Source organism: Armigeres subalbatus, chromosome 2, assembly GCF_024139115.2.
Source record: "Armigeres subalbatus isolate Guangzhou_Male chromosome 2, GZ_Asu_2, whole genome shotgun sequence".
Classification (NCBI taxonomy): Eukaryota; Metazoa; Arthropoda; class Insecta; order Diptera; family Culicidae; genus Armigeres; species Armigeres subalbatus.
In genome coordinates this window covers 439,867,557-439,880,172 of record NC_085140.1, presented here as the reverse complement: position 1 = coordinate 439,880,172, position 12,616 = coordinate 439,867,557, and the positions used below count along the sequence as shown (strand labels likewise).

The 12,616-nt window shown below is 38.9% G+C and overlaps 1 long non-coding RNA gene across 1 annotated transcript; it reads left to right on the top strand.

The window, feature by feature from the left end:
• Window positions 1–7,632: 7,632 nt before the first annotated feature.
• LOC134218084 (uncharacterized) lies at window positions 7,633–8,802 on the top strand. The gene is made up of 3 exons (XR_009981246.1): window positions 7,633–7,818; window positions 8,477–8,589; window positions 8,665–8,802. It is a non-coding gene; the product is annotated as an uncharacterized LOC134218084 (long non-coding RNA).
• The last annotated feature ends 3,814 nt before the right edge of the window (window positions 8,803–12,616 follow it).

Sequence of the window (12,616 nt, the reverse complement as noted above, 5' to 3'; positions counted from 1 at the left end):
TTTGTCTCAAGATAGGTGATTATGTTCCCTACCAACCATCCATACATCGCAAGCTGGGCACTCTTAAGGAAAAAAAGTTTTTCTAACAAAAACTTTTTCTTGTCGGAATTATTTTCAGTGTATTTTCATCTGAAATTAAACCAATGAAAGCCATCGTTATAGAACCCCAAGCAAATCTATTTTTATGATACATTTAGTCACTAAATATAGTTTGTTTTTAAATTAAGAGTAATATTAAGAAGGGGTTTATATCTTCAAAAAAAAAAATTATATTCCATTATTAGCTTCTTTAGTTGCGACCAGTTACGACCAAAAGTACCAGTACCGACCAGAGTACCATGTCTGCCTGACTGTACAGGAATACTTAATATGAGTATACAGTACTGACCCGATTTTGTCACTCCCCGATTTTGTCTACCCCCGATTTTGTCTACCCCCGATTTTGTCTACCCCCGATTTTATCACGTTTTCGACCCGATTTTATCACGTCCCTATTTTGTCACGTTTTCGACCCGATTTTGTCACCCCAAAAAAATTTGTCATTCTTTTTATTTTCGTAAATAATACCAAAAACAACATTGATTTTCATGAAATAACTTTCACCGCCTGAAGTTTATTACGAACGACTTCTGAGTACCTGGGAAATATTCTGTAAGCAATTTCGACAAGAAATAACGGGTACCGTTCACGCATTTTGCCTTTCCAAGGCATAAAATGATTCATATTTGTGGAATGAATTTAAAAAAAATGAAAATATTTTTTTTCCAATTTTGTCACATACCCTGTTTTATCACCCCAAAATTCACCAGGGGGGTGACAAAATCGGGATATTACTGTATTATGTATACATATGTTAAATCCACCCCTTAAAGACACTGAAAAAATCAATTCCGCCAAGAAAAAGTTTTTGTTAGAAATTTTTTTTCCCTTCAAAGTGCCCAGCTTGCGATGTATGGACGGTTGGTAGGGAACATAATCACCTATCTTGAGACAAAATTTCGTCCAAATCGAAAAGGGCGTTTTTTTTGCAAATCGACTTTTAATTTTTTAAATCGATTTTTTTTAGTGTAGGGTTCAATTTTGAGTTTATCAAAAAGTTTTATTAGAAAGTTTGACTGATTTTGCGATAGTCACCCATAGAGTAGAGTGGGGCAAGAGTACGCACTTAGTTTTCAATCGATCATGTAGCCCTTATGAAGCAAGATTCTGCATATCAAATCAGTGTCGATCAGAGCTTAAAATATTCATCTTCATGAAGCAACTTCGGTCCGAATTTTGACAAACATCGCATGAATATTCAAAACATAGAATGACATAGTCAGACGACTACTCCACGAACTCATTCTTTCGACTGTCACTGAATGTGTTTACTATGTGCAGAGAAAAACATAATTAGCATTGTTTATGTTGATGTTTACCACTAAAAGTGCCTCGCGGATGAAAATCGGATTCAGTCCTGTGTGATAAATCACTTTACTCATTTGAAACGTGTTCAGATTTCAGATAATTTATCAATTTGTAAAATGTGCATAAATATTCAATGACTAATATTCAACTGAATATTGACTGTCCAGAGCCGACTATGAATGTGTCGGAAGTGAACTGACAAATGAAGAAAAATGGTCTTCACTAAAAAATTTCGATTATTTTACACTCTGGTGTCGATGATTCATATACTCTTCCTTTATGTTACCCAGTGGAAAAAATATTGAAATTATTGAGATTCGTTTTAGTAGAACCCTTATTGCAAGACAAGTGAAAAACGCACTCTTACCCCACCGGTGGGGTAAAAGTGCGCATCGGGTGGGGTAAGAGTACGCATTTATCCAATCATGTGCTTTAAGTATATATTACACAAATAAGAGTTAATAACATTTAATTGATGTTTAATGAGCATATTTTAGGGAATGTTTAAAGATTACGTAACTCTTAAAGGGGGAGGGGGTCCTAAAAATGTGCACTTTCATACGAAAAATCTTTTTTATTTGTATATACAAAAACTATAGATGTAAAAATATTTATCAGGTTTCGCATGGCGTATACAAAGGAATTTTCCTTAAAGAAAGTCCACCAATCACGTAACGTAAAATTTGGCTATTTCATCACCCCTCCGCCCTATCTTACACTTTTTGTATGAATCCTCTAAAAATTATATGTATCGTCATACATCTCCCAATCCCTCCCAGCTAAACGTTGCGTAATTTATGAATGTATCTTTTGATTAAATGAAATTACCATTAAGATGAAATTGTGTTTTCGTACTATGTTTAGGTGTACAACAAGTCCTAATACAATTTCATTATTTCGCTTCAGTGCTTTAATCGCTAAGTCCTTTCTAACACCGAATTACTTCAACTTATCCTAAAAACTTGTGATAATTTCGAATTCTGTCCTTTTTTTCTTAGTTGTGGATCTTTACGCTTTGGAAGAAGTCTTATTTCAGCCGGAAATACGGGTTTGACGTCATAACTTGAAGATTTATATGCGTACTCTTGCCCCACCGGTTCCTGCGTACTTTTACCCCACAGTCCCAAAATTTATTCAAGTAATGGTTTTGACTTCTTGGAAAACCAAACCGATTGGTGTTCTGTACCATAAAGTACTCTATATAATAGGTTATTGAAATGGTATAATGCTCATCTAATTGAACGTATATATGGTAATGAAATACTAGTTGCGGAAACCCAATTATTTTTAGCAAAATGACCAAAAAGTAATCTAACTCCATATCTCCCTTGTTGTTTATTCAAATCGTTCACAATTACACATGATAATAGTTGACCAGAATACCTGTGAAACTGATGCAGTGCTGCTAGTTTATCTTTTTTTATTACTTAAAAAATCGAAAACGTACTCTTACCCCACGCGCACTCTTGCCCCACTCTACTCTACAACACTTTTTTGTAGGAAGGGTCGTTTTTCGATTATATCCATTTGAAAAAATCAGTAAAAACAAGTTTGACCCTTTTCAAAAGATAGTCTGAATCAAATTTGAAAAAACTAAGTATGCACTTTTCTTTTAACTGCACTTCTTAAATATTGACCAATAAATTTACAAAAAGTCAACTTAAACAATCAGAACACTTGCAAGTTCCCAAAAAGTTCTATTTTGGCTTTACGCATTTTATTACATTTCCCGCATAACTTTTCAAAAGGACCTAAGTAAAATTTTTTCATGAATTCTCGCTTAACTTTTCAAAAGGACGTAAGTAACATTTTTTTTATGAATTAATTTGAATACTGCAATCAATAGCTTTCATGTTGTTCTGTTGATTGCAGTACTCAAATTAATTCATGAAAAAAATGTTACTTAGGTCCTTTTGATAAATTATGCGAGATCTATAGTACATTTCGAACAATACACCGCAGATTGCTGGTTAATTTTTTTTGACATATACTCTGTCTCGCTCAAACCAACAGCGAATAATCTAGCGACTACTTAAACGAACTATTTAAGGAACAGCTACTTTAACCGACCGTGTCCATTTAGCAAGTACGGTGTTGAACATAATCTGGAGATTAAAATAACACTTTAATAAAGTTTTAAAAAAACTTAGCAAGTAACCGCACAATATTGAGTAAAACAAATTAAGGGTGTAGCATTTCTGCATGCGGTGAATGAATTTCGCACCGTGTATATAACTGACAGCATGAATGTTTGTGTTGCTTCTTTCGTGCTTTATTGATGATGCTAACCTCTCAAGCAAAGTTTTCCAAAGCTTCAAATGTGGAACACGAAAACTAATGGACGAACACACACGCGCTAGAGACCCGAAGCCGATGACTTCATCCGCTCGCATCCACACAGCTGTAAAAGTTTCATCGTTGGAAATAAAAATCGCATACCTACGTACATGCTTTCTCATGCGCTCGTTACGTTTGCTGCCATTTTGTTTCATGCTTTGGAAGGAAAGAAGAGGCGTGTCATTAAGGCTAACTGCTTTTTGGTTTGGGTGGTTTGGTTGGTTTGGGTGGAATGATGGTGTAGTTTGGGCATATGGGTGATTTGAACATAACGTTCGTTTTCATACACCTCCTTATTTCCATATTATTCATTTATATTTATGTGAATTGTTGGTTTCATTTTCACAAATGTACTTGTACAATTATTACACAAAGGGATGCAAAATCAATGTATGACATACAACTATGTAGTATTATTGAACTTTAATATTACATTGGTGAAAAAACACTACGTGGGAATCAGAAAAGTTGGAAACATATCGAATTTTAATCCATATGTATTTTTCAAAACGCGCCGTTGCGCTAATCATTGTATTTACTATCGCTAATCATTGTACTATCGCACGATTGCGGGCAGCAGGGACTATGTCCAAGGGCTTGACGATCCCTCCCCAGGCCATCTGCGAGTTGTGGGGCTTGCCTAGGATGTGGTGGGGTTTGACAGTGGGCCCTGTTAAACCTCTATAAAAAGCTGCATGTATCCGCAAGTAGGCCCCACCAAAGCGACCGTGTGCCGCTCAAAGCGCACAAGCCCAAGTCCTGGTGTTAGGTGGGACGCTAAACAGCCCTGACACGACGGCCCTCCGACGAGACAGGAGGTTTGCGCAGGCCCAATAAGCCGCCTGGATAACCAAAATTACGAACAATATAAGAGATAATGCGACTCGATATAATCGGCAAAGACCTAGGCGACGAATACAGGATCACGATTGGAAGCTTGGAACATGGAATTGCAAGTCGCTAGGTTTCGCAGGTTGCGACAGGATGATCTACGATGAATTACATCCCCGCAACTTCGACGTCGTGGCGCTGCAGGAGATTTGCTGGACAGGACAGAAAGTGTGGAAAAGCGGGCATCGAGCGACTACCTTCTACCAAAGCTGTGGCACCATCAACGAGCTGGGAACTGGCTTCATAGTGCTGGGTAAGATGCGCCAACGCGTGATTGGGTGGCAGACAATCAACGCAAGGATGTGCAAGCTGAGGATTAAAGGCCGTTTCTTCAACTATAGCATCATCAACGTGCACTGCCCACACGAAGGGAGACCCGACGACGAGAAAGAAGCGTTCTACGCACAGCTGGAGCAGACATACGATGGATGCCCACTGCGGGACGTTAAAATCGTCATCGGTGACATGAACGCACAGGTAGGAAGGGAGGAAATGTATAGACCGGTCATCGGGCCGGATAGTCTGCACACCGTATCGAATGATAACGGCCAACGATGCATAAACTTCGCAGCCTCCCGCGGAATGGTAGTCCGAAGCACCTTCTTTCCCCGCAAAAATATCCACAAGGCCACATGGAGATCACCTAACCAAGAAACGGAAAACCAAATCGACCACGTTCTAATCGACGGTAAATTCTTCTCCGAAATCACGAACGTCCGCACTTACCGCAGTGCGAATATTGAATCCGACCACTACCTCGTTGCAGTATGCCTGCGCTCAAAACTCTCGACGGTGTACAACACGCGTCGAAGTCGGACGCCGCGGCTTAACATTGGGCGGCTACAAGATGGTAGACTAGCCCAAGAATACGCGCAGCAGCTGGAAGTGGCACTTCCAACGGAAGAGCAGCTAGGCGCAGCGTCTCTTGAAGATGGCTGGAGAGATATTCGATCCGCCATTGGTAGCACCGCAATCGCTGCACTAGGAACGGTGCCCACGGATCAGAGAAACGACTGGTATGACGGCGAATGTGAGCAGTTAGTAGAAGAGAAGAATGCAGCATGGGCGAGATTGTCGCAACACCGCACGAGGGCAAACGAGGCACGATATAAACAGGCGCGGAACAGACAAAACTCGATTTTCCGCCAGCAGGAAGATCGAGACCGTGAAGAAACGGAGCAACTGTACCGCGCTAATAACACACGAAAGTTCTATGAGAAGTTGAATCGTTCACGTAAGGGCCACATGCCACAGCCTGATATGTGTAAGGACATAAACGGGAACCTTCTTACGAACGAGCGTGAGGTGATCCAAAGGTGGCGGCAGCACTACGAAGAACACCTGAATGGCGATGTGGCAGACGAAGATGGCGGTATGGTGATGGACCTGGGAGAACGCGCGCAGGACATAATTCTACCGGCTCCGGATCTCCAGGAAATCCAGGAGGAGATTGGCCGACTGAAGAACAACAAAGCCCCTGGGGTTGACCAACTACCAGGAGAGCTATTTAAACACGGTGGTGAGGCACTGGCTAGAGCGCTGCACTGGGTCATTACCAAGATTTGGGAGGAGGAAGTTTTGCCGCAGGAGTGGATGGAAGGTGTCGTGTGTCCCATCTACAAAAGGGCGATAAGCTGGATTGTAGCAACTACCGCGCAATCACATTGCTGAACGCCGCCTACAAGGTACTCTCCCAAATTTTATGCCGTCGACTAGCACCAACTGCAAGGGAGTTCGTGGGGCAGTACCAGGCGGGTTTATGGGCGAACGCTCCACCACGGACCAGGTGTTCGCCATTCGCCAAGTACTGCAGAAATGCCGCGAATACAACGTGCCCACACATCATCTATTCATCGACTTCAAAGCCGCATATGATACAATCGATCGGGACCAGCTATGGCAGCTAATGCACGAACACGGTTTTCCGGATAAACTGACACGGTTGATCAAAGCGACGATGGATCGGGTGATGTGCGTAGTTCGAGTTTCAGGGGCATTCTCGAGTCCCTTCGAAACCCGCAGAGGGTTACGGCAAGGTGATGGTCTTTCGTGTTTGCTATTCAACATCGCTTTGGAAGGGTAATACGAAGAGCAGGGATTAACACGAGTGGTACAATTTTCAATAAGTCCGTCCAGCTATTTGGTTTCGCCGACGACATAGATATTATGGCACGTAACTTTGAGAAGATGGAGGAAGCCTACATCAGACTGAAGAGGGAAGCTAAGCGGATCGGACTAGTCATCAACACGTCGAAGACGAAGTACATGATAGGCAGAGGTTCAAGAGAAGACAATGTGAGCCACCCACCGCGAGTTTGCATCGGTGGTGACGAAATCGAGGTGGTAGAAGAATTTGTGTACTTGGGCTCACTGGTGACTGCCGAAAATGACACCAGCAGAGAAATTCGGAGACGCATAGTGGCTGGAAATCGTACGTACTTTGGACTCCGCAAGACGCTCCGATCGAATAGAGTTCGCCGCCGTACCAAACTGACAATCTACAAAACGCTAATTAGACCGGTACCCGGATAAAAATTTACAGTAACCAGTATGACATAACCCATTGAAATACAATAGATTGTGTGGAAAACAATACAAACTATTGTATGCTTATTGTAAAATGTTCACGGTTGTAAAAGATCTTTATTGTACGTACATTAAAATAACAATATGTTTAAATGTTTCCGATATATTCTATTATATTTTTATTGTTCGCTTATGTTTAGTATTGCTCATCCAGAAACTAAACAAATTTTAAAAGTATTCGGTTTGGATGATCTGGAAATCCGTCTAATGTTATTGAATTAATATATTTTGGAATATTTCATGGATTTATTATATTGATGAAATAACAATTGAAAACAATAAAATTACAATAGCTGTGTTTGTTAAATAAATAAAAATGTTATACCGATTCTCAAGTATATATTTTCATATTGCAGGTCTTGTTGCATGTCTAAAAATATTATGCAATACAAATTTGATTAAAAAAAATTAAAGGGAACAAAAACTTTTGCTTATCATTTTACTCGGAGAATGGCTGGATTAATTTGAGCGTGTACAGTTTTGTTTATAATTAGTGAAGAGATGAAAATAATGAAACTGTATGGTGCAGAAAGTGTCTTTTTCATTATAGTTTCTGCTGCTGGGCGAGCGGTAGATCACTATGGCTTCTGTACCGTGGTAAGTATCTGAAGTGTTGAAGTGCGTTAGAGCATACTGTACTGTCATTTAAGATTAGTCACTCTTTTTCGCATCGGTCACTATTTTCGGTTATCATTCCGTATCGGTGACGTTCGACGTTTGATAGTTCATCAAACAGTAGCGCTGTTATTTGGTCTATTTGGTCACCTGTCAGCTGCGCTACTGTTTTAGCAGCGCGTTTAGTAGCGACCGGTAAAGTGTCAAGTAATGATACTGCGCTGACAAACGGTTTATACTCATCACCGGTAATCGTAATCTTATACAGTAGCCGTTCGATAACTGCAAAATGTTTACTTTTCAGTTAACGAATGTAGTTCGATAACTGCAATGCATTCTAGACGTCAAACGGTTGTCAATCGACGTCAGATGCAATAAAAGTGCATCTAAATGTGCAGCGCCATGCAGCTGTCAATGAGTTTGACACCAGTTTGAAGTTTAGCGATCCGATAACTGCAAAACTGTTGCAACTATCGAATTGCAGTTAAATGACTTGCAGTTACCGAACGTCTACTGTACTACAAAAGTTCAATGTACATAATGAACGCAGTGGTTCATTCCGAACAAAAAATAAATGAAAATTTCATCATCATACTACCTGATGACATGCCTGGTAACATGTATCCTTGTTCCTTTACAGAAATAAAGCTTATGATAAATAAAATACTGCTGCTTGCTGGCCACTGATTCAAGATCGTTCAGTGGCTACCATTGGCCAATCTCACCAACGGGATATAATAAGAACTGATGCCGGTATTTTTTTCTTTTCTTCTCGACGTATTTTTTCTAATAAAACTGACATTCTTTTATAATTTACATTTTTCACAGGTCTATTGTATATTGTCTATTCGGAACAAAGTTAGTACGCTTTTCAAACCGATGTTGGATTTTTCTCCAGATACAGGCAACTCACTCAACTTTGGAAGTAGTGCGCTGGATTCGTCTAAAGATATGCTAAACAACGGAAGGAAAATAAAATAATTTGTAAAACAATTAATTGTATTGTGTTTTTATTGTAATATTGGAGTATAATGTATTCTAAATCCTGTTGTATTTCTATTGTAAAACAATGGAAACAGTAATTGAAAACATTTAAAACACAATGTTTTCTATTGTTTTGTCGCTCGAAATCATTCCATTGAAGAACCGTAAAATCAATTGTTTTGCTCCGAATTTTGTATGGAAAATTTTCGATTTTTTTATTGTAAAGATACATAACAACCCCCCTTTTTAATTGTAAAAGTCCCATTTACCATTCATTTTATCGTGGAAAACCATTATTTCTCATGTGATTTTATTGTCAAAATTCCATTATATTCAATGGTAAAAATTATGTTTTAAATGGTGTTGTAACAATAAAATATATGATATTTTAATGATATTTTTTATCCGGGTAGTCCTCTACGGACACGAGACCTGGACGATGCTCGTGGAGGACCAACGCGCACTTGGAGTTTTCGAAAGGAAAGTGCTGCGTACCATCTATGGTGGGGTGCAGATGGCGGACGGTACGTGGAGGAGGCGAATGAGCGATGGGCCGGGCACGTAGCCAGAATGTCGGACAGTAACCCGGTGAAAATGGTTCTCGACAACGATCCGACGGGCACAAGAAGGCGAGGTGCGCAGCGGGCAAGGTGGATCGATCAGGTGGAAGATGACTTGCGGACCCTCCGTAGACTGCGTGGTTGGCGACGTGTAGCCATGGACCGAGCCGAATGGAGAAGACTCTTATATACCGCACAGGCCACTTCGGCCTTAGTCTGAATAAATAATAATAATATCGCACGATCGCATATTTGTAACATATGCATTTTTTCCTTTCTCGTACAACAAAGTTGTACCGAAAAGCTATATGATTGCTAAAAACCCAGATTAATCCACCTAGCAGTGATGATGCCTTTCTCGTGCATTTAAAATATATTGAAAAAATCACTTTAAAAAGGTCAAAAAAGCTCTTTGGGTGAATAGATCACATTTTTTCGATCATTTTTAATATTTTTGCCTTGCCACCATTCAAAAACAATTGTTTTTTGATTTTTTTTCAAGGGGGACCTGTGGGAAAAAACAATGATTTTTCAATAATTCCGAAAAGCAATGATCGGGCCCATTTTCAATAGCAAACAATTCCCTGTCGAATGCAACTTGTTGCGAGTAAATCGGATAATTCTAAGTTCTAAAACGTGTGTCTACAAAATTTGTACACATACACATACATACAAAAAACAGACATCACCTCAGTTTGTCGAGCTGAGTAGATCGGTATATAACACTATGGGTCTCCGGGCCTTCTATCAAAAGTTTTTTGGAGCAATCATATAGCCTTTCGGTACAACTTTGTTGTACGAGAAAGGAAAAATGCATATGTTACAAATATGCGATCGTGGGTAAATAGTACAATAATTAGCGCAGCGGCACGTTTTAAAAATACATTATAAAATACAATATGGATTAACTGTCCAGACAGCGCGTCTACAATTGTTTTAGGGCCGATTCCCACGTAGTGTTTTTTCACCAATGTAATATTAAAGTTCAATAAAACTAGTTGTATGTCATACATTGATTTTGCATGCCTTTGTGTAATAATTCTCGCTTAACTTTTCAAAAGGTCCTAAGTAACATTTTTTTCATGAATTAATTTGAATAGCGCAATCAACAGAACAATATGAAAGCTTATGATTGCGCTATTCAAATTAATTCATGAAAAAAATGTTACTTAAGACCTTTTGAAGAGTTAAGCGAGAATTGTACAAGTACATTTGTGAAAATTAACAACACAATTCACATAAATATCAATGGAAAAAAGCCGCATAATATGGAAATAATGAGGTGTATGAAAACGAACGTTAAGTTCAAATCACCCAAATGCCCAAACTACACCATCATTCCACCCAAACCACCCAACCCAATAAGCAGTTAGCCTCAATGACACGCATCTTCTTTCCTTCCAAAGCAGGAAAAAAATGGCAGCAAACGTAACGAGCGCACGAGAAAGCATGTACGAATGCGAATTTTATTTCCAACGATGAAATTTTTACAACTGTGTTGATGCGAGCGGATAAAGTCATCGGCTTCGGTCTCTATAAGCCATTTTACGAGACAGATTTGATCAGCTGATCGAAATTTTGAGTGGACGGCTCGGTCTTTGTTTTGGTAAATTTGCATGCAAACCATCATCAATTCGTCATCATCATCATCATTTCATTCTATTTTCGCAAATGTTCCTTGAAAAATGTAAATATTAGTGTTTGGTCTCCTGTCATTTGAGCTTTTTATAAAATGGCTTATAGCGCGTGTGTTAGTTTTCGTGTTCCACATTTGAAGCTTTGGAAAGCTTTGCTTGAGAGGTTAGCATCATCAATAAAGCACGAAAGAAGCAACACAAACTTTAATGCTGTCAGTATACACGGTGCGAAATTTATTCATTGAATGTGGAAATGCTACACACTTAATTTGTTTTACTCAATATTGTGCGGTTACTTGCTGAGTTTTTTTTTACTTTATTGAACTGTTTTTTTAATCTACAGATTATATTCAACACCATACTTGCTAAATGGACACGGTCGATTAAAGTGGCTGGTCCTTATTGCCTGATTTTCTCAAAATTGCACGCGGCGAACCTTTCATGAAAGGTACCGCCGCGCTTTCTGCACCCCGTTTACTTGATTCTTATGGATGAATAGCATTGCGGTGTATCGTTTGTCGCGGCCGTACCTTTCGACAGTCATTCGCCGCGTGAAGTTTTGTGCAAGTACCCATTAAGAACATTAAGAACATTACAAACGCCGCGCAGTGTATCATATCCAGAAAATCTGACAATAAAGTGTTCGTGAAAGTAGTCGTTAGATTATTCGCTGTTGGTTTGAGCGAGACAGAGTATATGACAAAAAAATCAACCAGCAACTTGCGGTTTTTGGTTCGAAATGAACGTTTGTCAGCAATGGAATAATCCATCTAGATTTTCTACTAGATGGCTTTTTGCTGTACTATAAATCTCGCATAACTTTTCAAAAGGGCCTTAGTAACATTTTTTTAATGAATTAATTTGAGTACTGCAATCAACAGAACAACATGAAAACTATTGTTCACTATACTACAAAAAAGTGTTGTATGGGTGACTGTCGCAAAATCATTCAAACTTTCTAATAAAACTTTTTGAAAAACTCTAAATAAAACCCTACACTAAAAAAAATCAATTTAAAAAATAAAAGTCAATTTGCAGTGTTCAAATTAATTCATGAAAAAAATGTTACTTAGGTGCTTTTGAAAAGTTAAGCGAGAATTCATGAAAAAATGTTACTTAGGTCCTTTTGAGAAGTTATGCGAAAAATGTAATAGAAATGCATGAAGCCAAATAGGACTTTTTGGGAACTTGCAAGTGTTCTTATTGTTAAGTTGACTTTTTGTCAATTTATTGGTCAATACTTAAAAGGTGCTGTAAAAAGAAAAGTGCATACTTAGGTTTTCCAAATCTGATGCAGACTATCTTTTGAAAAGGGTCAAACTTGATAAGAAAATTATTTTGAGCTTTTTAGTGGAATGTTTTCACCTGTCATAAGACGAGTTTGAACAATCCCATTGAATTCCACCACTTAATTGTATCCTGACAGATACGTATTTCGACCTCAACTCAATCTCGACTTAGTCGAGTCAAGTACAAGACACTGAAGACGGCCTTACTGTTGAGGTCGAAATACGTATCTGTCAGGATACAATTAAGTGGTGGAATTCAATGGGATTGTTCAAACTCGTCTTATGACGGGTCAAACTTGTTTTTACTGAT